Source organism: Antechinus flavipes, chromosome 2, assembly GCF_016432865.1.
Source record: "Antechinus flavipes isolate AdamAnt ecotype Samford, QLD, Australia chromosome 2, AdamAnt_v2, whole genome shotgun sequence".
Taxonomy (NCBI): Eukaryota; Metazoa; Chordata; class Mammalia; order Dasyuromorphia; family Dasyuridae; genus Antechinus; species Antechinus flavipes.
In genome coordinates, this window is record NC_067399.1 from 647,796,217 (window position 1) to 647,810,992 (window position 14,776).

The following is a 14,776-nucleotide window of genomic DNA, read 5'->3' on the forward strand; positions in this document are numbered from 1 at the left end:
AATTGAAATAATTTATTTTATCTTGCCTTTATCTTTTACTTGTTGTCAGTCTTTGACTTTTATCCAATCTTTTCAGCTACTGTTTGTCCACCTCTGGCTTCTGTCTGTTCTCTAGGTACTATAGCCCATATCTGGCTTCCCTTCCTTCAAGGTCCAACTCCAGTGTCATTTGAATATTTCCTGATGCTGAGCTTTGGCATTGAGCTTTTTCTCTTGGATCAAGAAGAATTTCCTGGAGCATTTTGCTCCCTGTAGAGAAGCTGGGCTCTGATTTTCTTCCAGGATCTGTGTTTCCAAGATGTGCTCCATCCTGTTTCTCTACAATCGGAGTTCTCACCAAGCCAAGAATTACTTTTTGTCAAGTCTGTCAAATCATCCCTAGCAAATGTTTCTCTCTCCAACCGCTGTAATGAACTGACAGATGGGTGTCTGATCTTCATGAGATATAATAAAGATTTACTTTCTAAACTGTTAGGACATGCCAAGGTTATCATACAAAGAACTGACACCCTGAAACTGCAGTCAAAACCAACAAAAACAAATGTAGATTTCATTGGCCAGCCTATTCCTACATTACATGTGTAATCTTGTTCTACCTCCAAGCCAGTCAGGCTTAATCAAGTATTTCTAAAGAATCAGAAAATTCAGGACCTATAAAGGGTTCTTTTGTTGTTTTTGTGGTTATTATTTAGTTATTCTAATTATGTCTGACTCTGTGACACCATTTGGGGTTTTCTTGGCAAAAATACTAGAATAGTTTGCCATTTCCTTCTCCAGATCATTTTACAGATGAGGAAACTGAGACAAATAAAGTTAAATGACTTGTCCAGAGGGATACAACTAGTAAATGTCTTCAGATTTTTCTGACTCCGAGCCTGGTACTCCATCTAGCATATCATCTAGCAGTCCTAAAAAAAGAATTTTGGGAGCTTGAAAATGGAACTATGGTAATTGCTTCTGAAGACCCATTTCTGAACCTTTGTTCTTTGGTCGTCCTATCTATATCTGGCCATTAGACCCAGAAGGCTCTGGAGGAGAAAGTGAGGCAGGTAACCTTGAACAGCCCTTCCTCATTTAAATCACTTGCATGCCATGGCACCCCCTCCCTGATGTCATGGTTCTCTTAGAGAAGGAAGGGCAAACAACAACAACAACAACAACAACAACAAACTTTCACTCTAGTTTACCTCTTCTTGATTTTGAATTGCTGACCTGGACTTCCCTATTTATACTTTCTCTTTCAGTGTTGGGGATTTTGGACTCCTTCATCCTTTATATCCAGTAAACTTTAGGTTTCTAAAGGAATCACCTAGTTTATAAATTCTTTTACAATCTGACTTCATCCTTATCACATCCCACACTCCCTTCTGTATTCTAGGTTCCAAGGAAACCAGATTTCTCATTATTACTATAACTCATCTTACTTGTTTACAATGCTTTACATACCTTACATTTATTTCACTGCTCTTTCCATTATAGAATGTGCTTGAATATTGACTTGTAGCTTGTTATTGATGTGATATTGATTAAATTATTTAAGATCTCTAAGTCTCCATTTTATCCTCTGTAAAATAATAGAATTGGAGTAGTTCTCCCAATTCTAGATCTATTGTTATATTATTCTATATGGCTCTCTTGAAATTATTCCTTTTCTTTGAGGTCTACTTTTAGTGTGGGATGCTGGACAGATAACTTAATTCTGTTTGCCTCAGTTTCCTCATCTGTAAAATGAGCTGGAAAAACAAATGGCAAACCACTCCAGTATCTTTGCGAAGAAAATGCCAAAGAGTCTATGAGAACTAAAAAATAAATGAACAAAAATAACAATTAGAGATAGAAGATTAGCTTCAGATTTGAGAAGACCTATGATCTCTGCCTGACTTATTATTTAGTCATGTATACTTGCTATGGGACCATAGAAAAGTGACCCAGACAACTCTTAGACTCTGCTTATTTATTTATTTTTTTCTTTTAAAAGTATTTTACTTTTATACAGCAAAAAGTTTGAATTCCAAATTCTATTTCTCCTTCACTCCCCTTCCTTCCCTGAAATGGCAAGTTATCCAATACAGGTTATGCATGTGTAATGAGGTAAAACATTTCCATATTAGTAATTTTGTACAGGAAGATGAATTAAAAACAAAGAAAGAAAAAAATGAAAAAAAAAGCAACATACATTAATCTATATTCAGTGAACATCAGTTCTTTCTCTCAAGGCAGATAGCATATTTTATCACGAGTCCTTTGGTATTGTCTTGGATTATTTTACTGCTGAGAATGGCTGTCATTCACAGTTCTTCATTATTCAGCATTCATGTTATTGTGTACAACATTCTCTTGGTTCTGCTCATTTCACTTTGCATCAGTTCATGTAAGTCTTTCAAGGTTTTTCTGAAATCTTCCTATTTGTCATTTCTAACTTAATATTTTACCATAATCATAAGACACTGCTTGTTCAGTCATGTCCTAATTGACCAATTTCCAATTTTTTGCCACCACAAAGAACTGATATACACATACACATGCACATACATATTTACAAATATGTCCCTTTCCCTTTCCCTTTAAAAAAATCTCTTTGGGATATGGGCTTTGGAGTGGTATTGATGGACTAAAGGACATGCATAGTTTTAAAGCCCTTTTGGAAATAGCTCCAAATTATTCTCTAGAATGGTCAGATGGGTTTACAATTGCACCAAAAATGTATTAGAGTCCTAATTATCTCATATTCCTTCCAACATTTATCATTTCACTTTTTTGTCATTACTCAACCTGGTGGGCATGAGTACCTCATAATTTGTTTTAATTTGCATTTTTCTAATCAAAAGTGATTGAGATTATTTTCTACACGAAAGACATACATATACATACACATATATACAGACATATATATACACACACATATATATACATACACACACATATGTATTAGATACTTTGAGTTCTTCAACTGAAAACTGCCAGTTCATATTCCTTGACCATTTATCAATTAGGGGAATGACTTGTATTTTTATAAATTTGACTCAGTTCTCTATATATTTGAGAAATGAGCTCATTATTAGAGATACTTATTGCAAAATTCCCTCCAGATTTTTGCTTTTCTTTTAATTTTGGTTGCATTGGTTTTGTTAGTACAAAACCCTTTTCATTTTATATAATCAAAATTATTTATTTGGAAATGTTCTCTATATTTTGTTTGATCCTAAATTCTTCACTTATCCATAGATATCATGGATAGATAAACTATTCCATGGTGTCCCAATTTTCTTATGGCATTATTCTTTATGTGTAAATTATGTCCCCATTTGACCTTATCTTGGCATACCATGTGAGATGTTGATCTGCTCCTAGTTTTTGCCATACTGTTTTTGTTTTCTCAAAAGATTTTGTGAAATAGTGAATTTTTGTTCCAAAAGCTTCGATTTTTCAGTTTATCATATACTAGGTTATTGTTGTCATTTGTTATAATGTAATGTGTAACTCATCTTTTCCACTGACCCACTATTCTATTTCTTAGCCAGTACCAGTTTGTTTTGATAATTACTGCTTTATATACTTATATATTTTTATAACTAGTAACTAGGAACCTTTCCTTCTTCCCAATATTATGCTGAAAGAAGCCCAAATCATTAGGAAATGTTTTTCTGTTTATAGCCTCAGGCACACCCAGGCTTATTTAATTCTACAATGGCACAGCTTTCTGTTGATGCCTTCAGTTCACTTGTAGGGTTCCAGCCTTTCTTGTATTATGATACTTAGAAGATGATTGATCAAAATTTTTGTGAATCTCAAGGAATCTTCAGATATTTTGGTATATAAAAAATCTCATATTTATTGATGGACAGATCTATGGACAGATATTGATGAAGACTCATGACTGGCTTCCCTTATTCTCATGGAGACAGCTAAATCTCATGGTAGATAGAATTGGAGTTAAGAACTAGTTCTGGAGTCATGAAGATCTTTGTTCAAATCCAGTCTCAGATATTTACTAGTTGTGTTCAATGTGATCCTCTGTCTGCCTATTTTATTTTATTTTTTTTAATTTTTAAATTTTTATTTAATAATTACTTTATATTGACAGAATCCATGCCAGGGTAATTTTTTTACAACATTATCCTTTGCACTAGTTTCTGTTCCGATTTTTCCCCTCCCTCCCTCCACCCCTCCCCTAGATGGCAAGCAGTCCTATATATGTTGGATATGTTGCAGTATATCCTAGATACAATATATGTTTGCAGAACCAAACAGTTCTCTTGTTGCATAGGTAGAATTGGATTCAGAAGGTATAAATAACCCGGGAAGAAAAACAAAAATGCAGATAGTTCACATTCGTTTCCCAGTGTTCTTTCTTTGGGTGTAGCTGCTTCTGTCCATCATTTATCCATTGAAACTCAGTTAGGTCTCTTTGTCAAAGAAATCCACTTCCATCAAAATATGTCCTCATACAGTATCGTTGTCGAAGTGTATAATGATCTCCTGGTTCTGCTCATTTCACTTAGCATCAGTTCATGTAAGTCTCGCCAGTCCTCTCTGTATTCATCCTGCTGGTCATTTCTTGCAGAACAATAATATTCCATAACATTCATATACCACAATTTTCTGTCTGCCTATTTTAAAAAGGGATCATCTACCTCACAAGATTGTGGTGATATCAAATGAGATGGTAATAATGATTGTTCCCTTGCTCATGCCCTGAATATTTTTAACAGGAGATAAAGCAAGGCTCTCATTTCATGTTGGGGAGGATGACTATGATTTCATACATGTAAGAAAATCCCATAAAGAAAGTCTTTCTGAAAAAAAAAGTTCTTTGTGAGGAAGGAGGACTCTGGGAAGATGGCAGAGTAGGTTGGTAGATTTCAAGCTCTCTAGATTTCCCCCACAAATAGAACACATTTTCACCTCAGGGCAAACATAGACTAAGGAGAAATCAAGAAGACCCATGCAGAACATGGGTCCTCTTGATACAATTTAAGAAGATCCAAGGAAAGATCTCAGGCTAGGATTAATCTGTATGAAGTGAAAACACTTACAAAACATCAAGTAGAGATTCTTGGGGTAGCTGTGTTTGGCTGGAGTCTCAGTAGGAACCATGGACACTTTTACCTCCTGGACCACTATGGACTTTGGAATCTGAGTCTGCGAACACTGAGTGAATGTTGCCTGTTTAGGCATGCCAGCCCAGCTGTATTGCAGAGCCACAGCCCTGGGTAAGAAGGAAGCCGCACACTGGGAGCACAGAAACAATGGGACAGGGATGCTGCTGGCTGCGAGTACTTTTAGGAGGCTGGAATTTGGGGTTCCAGATCAGAGGGAAGAGCTCAAATGAATCTAGAGGTATATCTTCCCACCCTAGGATTAGAAATGCGGACACACCTTTATTAAAAATGAATTGACAAAGAAGAAAGAACCCAACCATAGAAACTTACTATGAGAATAGGAAAGATCAGGGTTCATCTTCAGAGGACAGTGAAGTTAAAAAAAAGCTGCTTCTACTCCAAAGAGTAACATTAAATGACTCCTTGCCAGAGGTCATTCATAGAACTCAAAAAAGAACTTAAAAATCAAATGAGAGACATTGAGGAAAAACTAAAAAACAAAACAAAAAAAAAAAAAACCTCAGAAAAACAGGAAGAGTGTAAAAAAAGTTAACCAACTAGAAAAGGAGATAAAAGGTCTCAAAGATGAAAATAATTCTTTAAAAATTAGAAGTGAGCAAGGGGAAGTCAATGAAGCTATGAGAGAGCAAGAAATAATAAAATATTATAAAGAATAAAAAAAAAAGAGAACAGAATGTGGAACATCTTATAAGAACAACAGATCTGGATAATAAATCAAGAAGGAAAAATATAAAGACTGCCTGAAAATTGTGACAAAAAAAGGACCTTGATAAAAAGAAATAGTCCAAGAAAATTGTCCTGGAGTGATAGATAGACCATGAGGGAAAGTTGAAATAGAAAAAAATCCACCCATCACTACCTTAACGAAATTCTTTGTAGAAAACACGTAGGAATAATATTGCCAAATTTCAAAATTCCCATATCAAAGAGAAAATTTTGTAAGAAATAAGAAAAATACCATTTAAAAATGCTGCAGCTACAATTAAAATTATACAGGACTTCTCAGCAGCCACAATAAAAGACCATGCTCCTAGAATCATCTCTACCAACAATCAAAAAAACTAGGCTGTGACCAAAAATAACATATCCAGCAAAATTATCTATAATATTGAATGAGAAAAAAGGACACTCAACAAACTTGCAGATTTTCATGAATTTCTATCCACCAAACTTGAACTCATTAGAAAATTTAGCATATAAGAGTCAATATCAAAGTTCAATTTCAAGGAAATCAACATGGATAAATTGTTTATGTCTTTTTTTTACATGGGAAATGTATAACATATCTTTAAAATTGTTTAAAAACAATAGAGTAGCTCAAAAGAAAGATTGGGGCAGAGTTAAGGTAAAAATAGTAATTATGGACATAAATAAGGTGCAGAGGAAGAATAGACACAGAGGCTTGGTGGATGGGAGGGCTCATAATTCTGAAATCCTATTCACATCGGGAATGGGTTAAATAGGCAATACTGCATATATACCATGAAGGATACAGCACCCTCCAAAATCTATAAAGAAATAAGGGGAGAGGGATGGGCAGATGGGGACGCAAAGGGGTTTGGAAGAAAGATTTTTTTTTGTGTGTGTGTGTGTGGATCTATGTGCATGTATATATCTACATATGTATACATAAATATATCTTTTCTTAAATATAGCCTATGTAGGAGTGGGGGGAATGAAAGAGGAAAAAATAAAGTAATAAAGGTGCACAGCAGAGAACAAAAGAACAATTTACAAGGAAGAAAGAAAAGATGGACCCTCATGAATATAATTTCTTTTACTAATATATATGTACTTTTTTTGAAAGTGATAATTTGTTGTTATATATTTTGAATCCTCCCTAATGTTCTGCTGGGCACATGACAACGTCTTTTTTGTTTTGTATTCCTTTTCTGTTTTTCTTTTTTCTTATTTTGTTTTTTAAAATTAAATAAATTTAAAAAATGAAAATCCTTATGAGAATGCTGATCACTGAGCCTTCCAGTATTCCAGACATACCAGGGACACTGAGAGCTTAAATTACTTGCTTAGGTTCTCTCTGATAGTTTACATCAAAGACAGAATTGGAACCCAACTCTCCTTGACTCCAAAGTCATCTCTCTGCACTTTCATATGTCTCCTTCACATTTAAGATAGTATGGGTGAAAGATATTGATGTATGGAAGATCACAAAAACCAGTTAAAAAAATAACAAGTCTAGTCTGTTTTAGGCCACAGCTCATCCCTGAGTCATAGAATAATAAGGACATATAATATAAAATTTGATTTTTTTATATAATCAAATTTATTTTTTCCATGGAATCTGTGATTTTATTCACTTGGAGAACTTCTTACTGTGAAAATTCATTCCAACAATGCAAATTTTTAACTGTTCTCCAATTTTTGGTCTTAGAGAGGTCCTTAGGGCACTAAGAGATTAAATGATTTTTCCAAGGTCACAGAACCAGTACATATTAGAAGTGAGATGTGGACCTAGGTCTTCTTGGCTCCTGAGTCTGGCTTTCTATTTATCTTGCCATGTTGCTTAAAAATTAACAAAAATGCCCCAAGCAAATAATTTCTAGCTTTTAAAAATCTCTCTTCTACCTATTGCCCTCATTTGTGCTTGTCCAAAAAAGAACCCTGAGATCTCCCAGCAATGGTTTCTCTGAATGAGCTCTCTTTCTATTGCTACAGGATCCTCCCTTATTATTATTTTAAGTGGTTGGTGCTTGGAAGGAAGCTCATGGTCAGAAAATTGCTATAATATTGCATTTGTTTTTTTTTTAAACAGAAACAGAAAAGAATAACACAAATTAATACCTCATCATAATTGCTCTCTCTACCTGCACTCTCAAAAGCAGCAGCAATAATATTTCTGAGTAGCCAAAATGTCACTCTGAATGCCAGAGTGAACGAATTGGTTCAATAACAAGAATTAACAGTCCTAGGAAACCACATAGAAATAAAATGTGCTAAACTTCCAAAGGGAATTATTGAAATAATTTATGCTCTGACCAAAAAGCAAACAATGTATCAATTAGCAGCATCTGAGTAATTTGCAAGGAAGACTATTAGTTCAGACAACAGAGAAATCTACATTTCTTGTTCATTGTGCCCCTTGATGGGTTGTAATTAGATGAAAGACATATGTTAAAATGTCTTGAAAAAGGAGTCTCCAATGAAGATTCATCCATCAATTTGGTTTGAATGGGCATCATAGCTAATGAGATTACCTAAGAGTATACCATTCATTCATTCTTTCCTCTGACTGGTACATTTATGAAGATATAACCAATCTTGGCTTCAGGCATAGAATTGTAGATAAAATTCTGGTGATTTAGAAATCTACTCAGAATTGGAAAAGCCTGAGTTCAATTGTCTTTGGCATTTAGTCATGGTGTGAGAATGTTTTGATGTCCCAATCAATCAATCAATCAATAACTATTAAGTGCCTACTATGTGCCAGGTACTGTTGTAAGCACTGAGGATACAAAAAGAAGCAAAACTATCTGCACCTTCTCTTACAAAGTAAGGACAATGATATCTACTTTACAGGGCTATTATGAAGCTCAAATAAAACGTATAATTTTTCACAAAAATATAATTTTTCACATTTGACATTACTTTCCCTTTCCTTTTTCTTTTTTTAAATACTTGGAAGAAAATAAGGAAAATGATAACTATCTTCAAGTTTTTGAAGGGTTATTCACAGATCTGGGATGCACTTTCTGTTTAGCTGCAAAATGAAGACCTAGGAATATAGGTTAGAGACTGGAAAAAAGAAATGTTAGGTATAATGTAAGAAAACATATCCTAAAATAGTTATCCAGAAGTAGGATGAGTTGACTTCAAAAGTAATAAATGTCTACCCATTGGTAATCTCAAGACAATGATGTGGTAACCATTTACCAGATAGGTTGTAGAGGGAATTTTATTTATGAATGGGTTGAATTCTCTGTTGCTTATCATTTGCTCAACAATTACATTTTCACAGATGACCGGGATCCTTAACCATGTTGTAGGCCTTTTGGTTATATCGATCAATGAATGCCTCACCAGGATTACTATATCATCTCTACTTATTAGAATGTGAGTTCTAGTTTTTGTTTTTTGTACTTGTATCCAGAACTTGGAGCTTAACACAGTGTTTGATACATGTAGGTACTTAATACTTTTTCATTTTTTCATTCATTGGAGTAAAAATCCTTTCCAAAATTAAGATTCTATTATCCAGAATTAGAAGGGGATCCTGATAAAAATATCAGACAGAATAGTACCAAAAATAGAGACCTATTGATCTTCACTGGAAACTCTATCCAAGTTGATGTAGATTTATTAATTTCTCTTGAGTCCCTATTTCTACTTTATGCTTCTATTGATTAGCCTACATTTCCTTATCTTACCATAGCATAGGAAACAATATCAAATATTTTGCTGGAATCTAGGATAAATATGTTTACAACATTTGTTGAACATTCTAATTTAATGATGCTATCTGAAAAGGAAATAAAAGTAGCCTGGTTTACTATTAACAAAAGCTAATTCTGAACACAATATTAGCAATACTAATTATGGCCGTCTTTGGTAATAGAATCTTTTTAATAGGTAGTCTTATAAAAATTCCCACAGGAAAACTTCTGTCTCCTCAGGTCTCCTTCTGACTAGAATCTAGTATTCAGGGAAATGAAATCTTGACCAATGTCCACTCCCTGTCTCCATCAAAAATAGGGGTGTTTTAATATGCCAGCTTCTTTATAGGTTACTTAAATACACATGATACACAGAACAAAAGCCAAGAGCATGTCTTTTTTCCAAGTTAAAACATTTGCAAAATCTTTATACCTAGCTACAGTCCTGACTCACTGCAATTTAAATTACTCTTCAAGGGATTTTGGGCTGATTAGTAAATTATAATTTCCATGACCCTAATTAATTTTACCATCCATCTCCAATTCATTCAATTTATCTGCATCCTTATCCCTCCATGTTTTATTGCTCACTCTGGGCTTTTGGTTATTTTTCCATGGGAAGTTGGAGAAAGACAGAAAAAAACAGCTTGTTGCCCATATTTTCTACTACAAGCTTAGCGCTTTTTTCAGCTGGGTTCATGAAGGTAGAAGGAGATGAAATGGATTATGCCCACATGAAGCCATTATGTGGAATTCATGGAGCAATAACCATAATGTGGACCAATAATGTGGGGGTAATAATAGAGACCCAGATTAGGGGAACATAACATGAGATAATAATATAGAATGGTCCTTTGGGACAATAGCATAGATCAATAATAGTGAGCAATAAAATGTATAGAATGATTAATCCTGTTTAAGTCCTGATTTCCTTACATTACTATTTTAGTCATAGCTCTTCAGAGGGAGTGAAACTCAAAGAAAATTTCATAGTTGGGTTCTGGTTCAGTCACTTATAGGATCATATGATTTAGATTTAGATATGACTTTTGAGATAATGTAGGTCAACTCTTTATAGACAAAGAAACTGAAGCTCAGGGAGTTTAAGTGGCCTATTCCAGATCACATAACATCTTTTAAAGCTGGGATTTAAAACCTGAGAATCTAGTGTAGTGTGTGTGTGTGTGTGTGTGTGTGTGTGTGTGTGTGTGTGTAACACATAGAGTATGCTATCTCTACATGAAGCATCACCATAGAAAGATCTTTTCATTCAGACTGACAACACAGAAGATGGTTTTTGAGAGAATTGTGGGGGTGATTCAAATGATCTTTGTCATTGAGACTGGATATTGTTTCTGGGAAGACTTCTTTTTTTTGACACTGAGACAGAAGTATCTTCCTATTAAAGACATAGTAAGCAGGCTGAATGGTTCTAGAGTCCTGGGTTGCTCTATTTTGCTACCTGTCAAAGGTAACATAGTAGAGTAGAAAAGACATTAGGCTTCAATTTAACATGACCTAGATCTAAACTCTTGCTCCAACATTTCCTATTTGTTTGACTTGAAGCAAATTACTTGATTTTTCTGAACTCTTGATTTTCTTATCTACAAAAGGTCATAAAAACAGAAGTACTCTCCTTTGGGATTGAGTCAATCTGCAATCTTTGGTGTTGCCTTTATTCACATTTAAAAATGGGAAAGCAAATTTTAGGCCATTTGTTTATGGGTAGATGATGGACTCTAGTTATGGATTGCTATAGTCAGCAAAACTTCTGCCCTCCTGCTGCTGCAATTGCAAAATAAATAAACAGTGGGATGTAACAGCCAAAAAAGTCAATGTGATCTTGTGTTGCATTGAGAAGGGCAGGGTAGATTGGATCAGAGAGGTGGTAACTCATCTGAGTGCTGGAGACTTTTGAGAGTTTCTTGGACAGCAAGGAGATCAAATCAATCAATACTTAAAGAAATTAACTCTGAATATTTATTAAATGGACAAATATTGGAGTTGAAACTTAAATTGGACATAATGAGAAGACAAAACTCATTGGAAAAGATTCTGATATTTGGAAAGATTGAAAGCAAAAGGAGTTAGAGATAGGATGGGATGAGATGGATAGTTAGTATTATGGAAGCAATGAACATAGACTTTGACAGAGGATCCTGGCATGCTGTGGTCCATAGGGTCATGAAGAGTTGGACATAAGTGAATGAATGAATGACAACAAAATTCAATGGTATTTCACCTTCATCTGGTCACAGCTGAAATATTGTATTTAGAGTACTACCATTTTGTAAAGGCATTGATGAACTGGAGAAAATTAAGTGGAAGGGCAACTAGAAAGGTGAATGAAAGACCTTGAAGTAAAATCAGGGTCAGTTAGAGGAACTGGAGGCATTGAGCCTAGGGAAGAAAAAAATCAGGGGGCCACATGAGAACTATCTTTTAGTGCTCAAGAGTAAAACAAAGAGCTTTGGGTAGAAGTTGCAAATTCACACTTGACAGAGGTGAAATGCATCCTAGTGAATTGGACTAAGCCTCTTTGAGAGGTAATGAACTCCCCTTCGGTGACCATTTGTGAGGAGTGATGTACTGGAAATTCTTTTTTACAAATAGGATGAGAAAAGTATGGGTTGGAGAGTATGGCCCCTAAAGTTTCTTCCTAATCTGAAATTGGTGGTCATATACATTTTTTAAAAAGTGAAGCATCCAAAAGAGCAGATCATGGCTCCAACCATTTTGGTGGTATTCTGGGACCTGAAGGGGAGCACATGCAGCTCCCCAAAGAGGAAGTATGGGGAATAGAAAAGGAATTGGACTTAGATTCAGATAATCTTGATCCAAACCTTGCCGTGACATTTACTACTTGTTTGAGCATAAACAAATCACTTAATCTCTTAGAACTCCATTTTCCTTGTCTATAAAATATGGATACAAATGCCTGTCATGTGTATCTCACTATGTGAGAAAAGCACTTTGCAAACTATTAAGTGTTATAGAAATGGCAGCTATTATTATTATTTTTGATAGATCAGGCCCATTGCAAAAGGTTCCACTGTTGCTATGGATATTTGAAAATTTCTAGTCTTTAACAAAATGGCACAAAATTGTGAAAAGAAATGAAAATGAACAAAAGCCTTTATAAGCCACATGTCACATTCAGTCCTCAGGGCCCTCGATCCTCATATTCTTCAGTGCTAAAACTACCCCATTGTTTATTTTTAATTAAAGACAACATTTCTTGCTCTTGTTAAAGATAATTCTTTACATGCAATGTAACACAAATAAAAGAAATTCTGCTTTGAAAAATAGTCCAACTATTGCAGACAGTGCATTAGACATTTAATACTTAACAACTTTCTCTTTCAAACCCTTTGTATATAATTTTTGCTCACCTTAGCTCATTATATAAAGTCCTCTCCCCATCCTTTTGCACACCATAATTATTGCTTCAGCACAATTCCATCCTAAGCCACCAAAGTTATTACTTATAGCATTGCACCATTTTCTTTTTTTCATGCAGCAAGGTGAACTTTTAACTCTTTGCTCTCTGATTAGGAATGTAGCAAATGCAAAAAAAAAATTTGATTTTTAGCCCAAAGAAAATAGGATCCCTATGAATTAGAAAACATCCATAGTGATATCCAAGATAAATAATCTAGATTCCCTTTTTACTTCAATTCTTGGGCTCCTTAGCCTTTTTCTAGAAGTCAATGGTTGGAGAATATAGGATCTGCTACTGTTCCCCAAGATCCATGGATCTTACCATCTGCCTTGCCATGTTGCCTGCTGGACCCCAAGTGCCATTTGGCCTTTCCATTTGCCACAAAGCTATATGGGTTGTCTCTTCCTAAGTCAAGTCAGCAAGTATTTATTAAGTACCTGCTATGTACTATGCAAAGTGCCGACAATATTAAGGCAAAACACAATCTTTGTTCCTAAGGAGCTTACAGATTAATTGAAAACAATTGTGTATATACATCTTATATATCTATTTCTATCTAACTACACTGTATATGTAGATTGCATATGAAAAGTTTCAATTATATGTATAATAAATTGAATCTAATCTCAGAGCAAAGATAGTAAGATAACATGGAAGACTGTGAAAGGCTTTCCTTGAAGATGAAACTGCAGTTGAGAATTAAAGGAAGTCAGGGACGATGAGGAGGTAGAGACTAAGAGGGAAAATGTTCCAGGCATGGGGAATAGCAATGAAAATACATATAATCAGGAGATAAAACATTTTGTGAGAGGAACAACAAGGAAACCAGTGTCATTGGATCATACAATAATGGAAATAGTAAAGGGTAAGAAGATTAGAAAGGTAAAGAGGGACCAGGTTATGAATAGCTTTAAAAGTCAAACAGAGACTTCTATATATGAATTTGGAGGTGAGGGACCATTGAAATTTATTGAATACTGGGGCATGACATTATGTGATCTGTGCTTTAATAAGATCACTTTGGTAGTTGTATAGAGGGACGAGTGGAAGGTGTGGGGGGTATTTGAGGCAAGGAAATCAAGCAGAAGGCTACTGTAATAGTCCAGGGATGAGATGTGGACAGTTTGACCCAAGGTGGTGAGAAAAGAGTTCAAGAGTACTGTAAATTTCTTTTTTTTAATATAGCTTTTTATTTACAAAACATATGCATGGGTAATTTTTCAACATTGACCCTTGCAAAATCTTCTATTCCAACTTTTCTCCTCCTTCTGCCCACCCTCTCTCCTAGATGGCAGGTAGTACAATACATGTTAAATATGTTATGTTAAATACGATATATGTATACATATTTATACAGTAATCTTGCTGCACAAGAAAAATCAGATTTAGAAAGAAGGTACAAATAACCTGAGAAGAAAAACAAAAATGCAAGTGGACAAAAACAGGAGTAGAAATACTATGTTGTAGTCCACACTCATTTCCCAGAGTTCTTTCTCTGGGTGTGGCTGATTCTCTTGATTACAATTGGAACTGAATTAGATATTCTCATTGCTGAAGATATCCACTTCCATCAGAATTGATCCTCATATAGTATTGTGTTGAAGTGTACAATTTTCTTCTGGTCCTGCTCATTTCACTCAGCATCAGTTCATGTAAGTCTGAAATCATCCTGCTAGTCATATCTTACAGAACAATATTATTCCTTAAGATTCATATACCACAATTTACCCAACCATTCTCCAATTAATGGGCATCCATTCAGTTTCTGTTTCTTGCCACTACAAAGGGGTCTGCCGCAAACATTTTGGCACATACAGGTC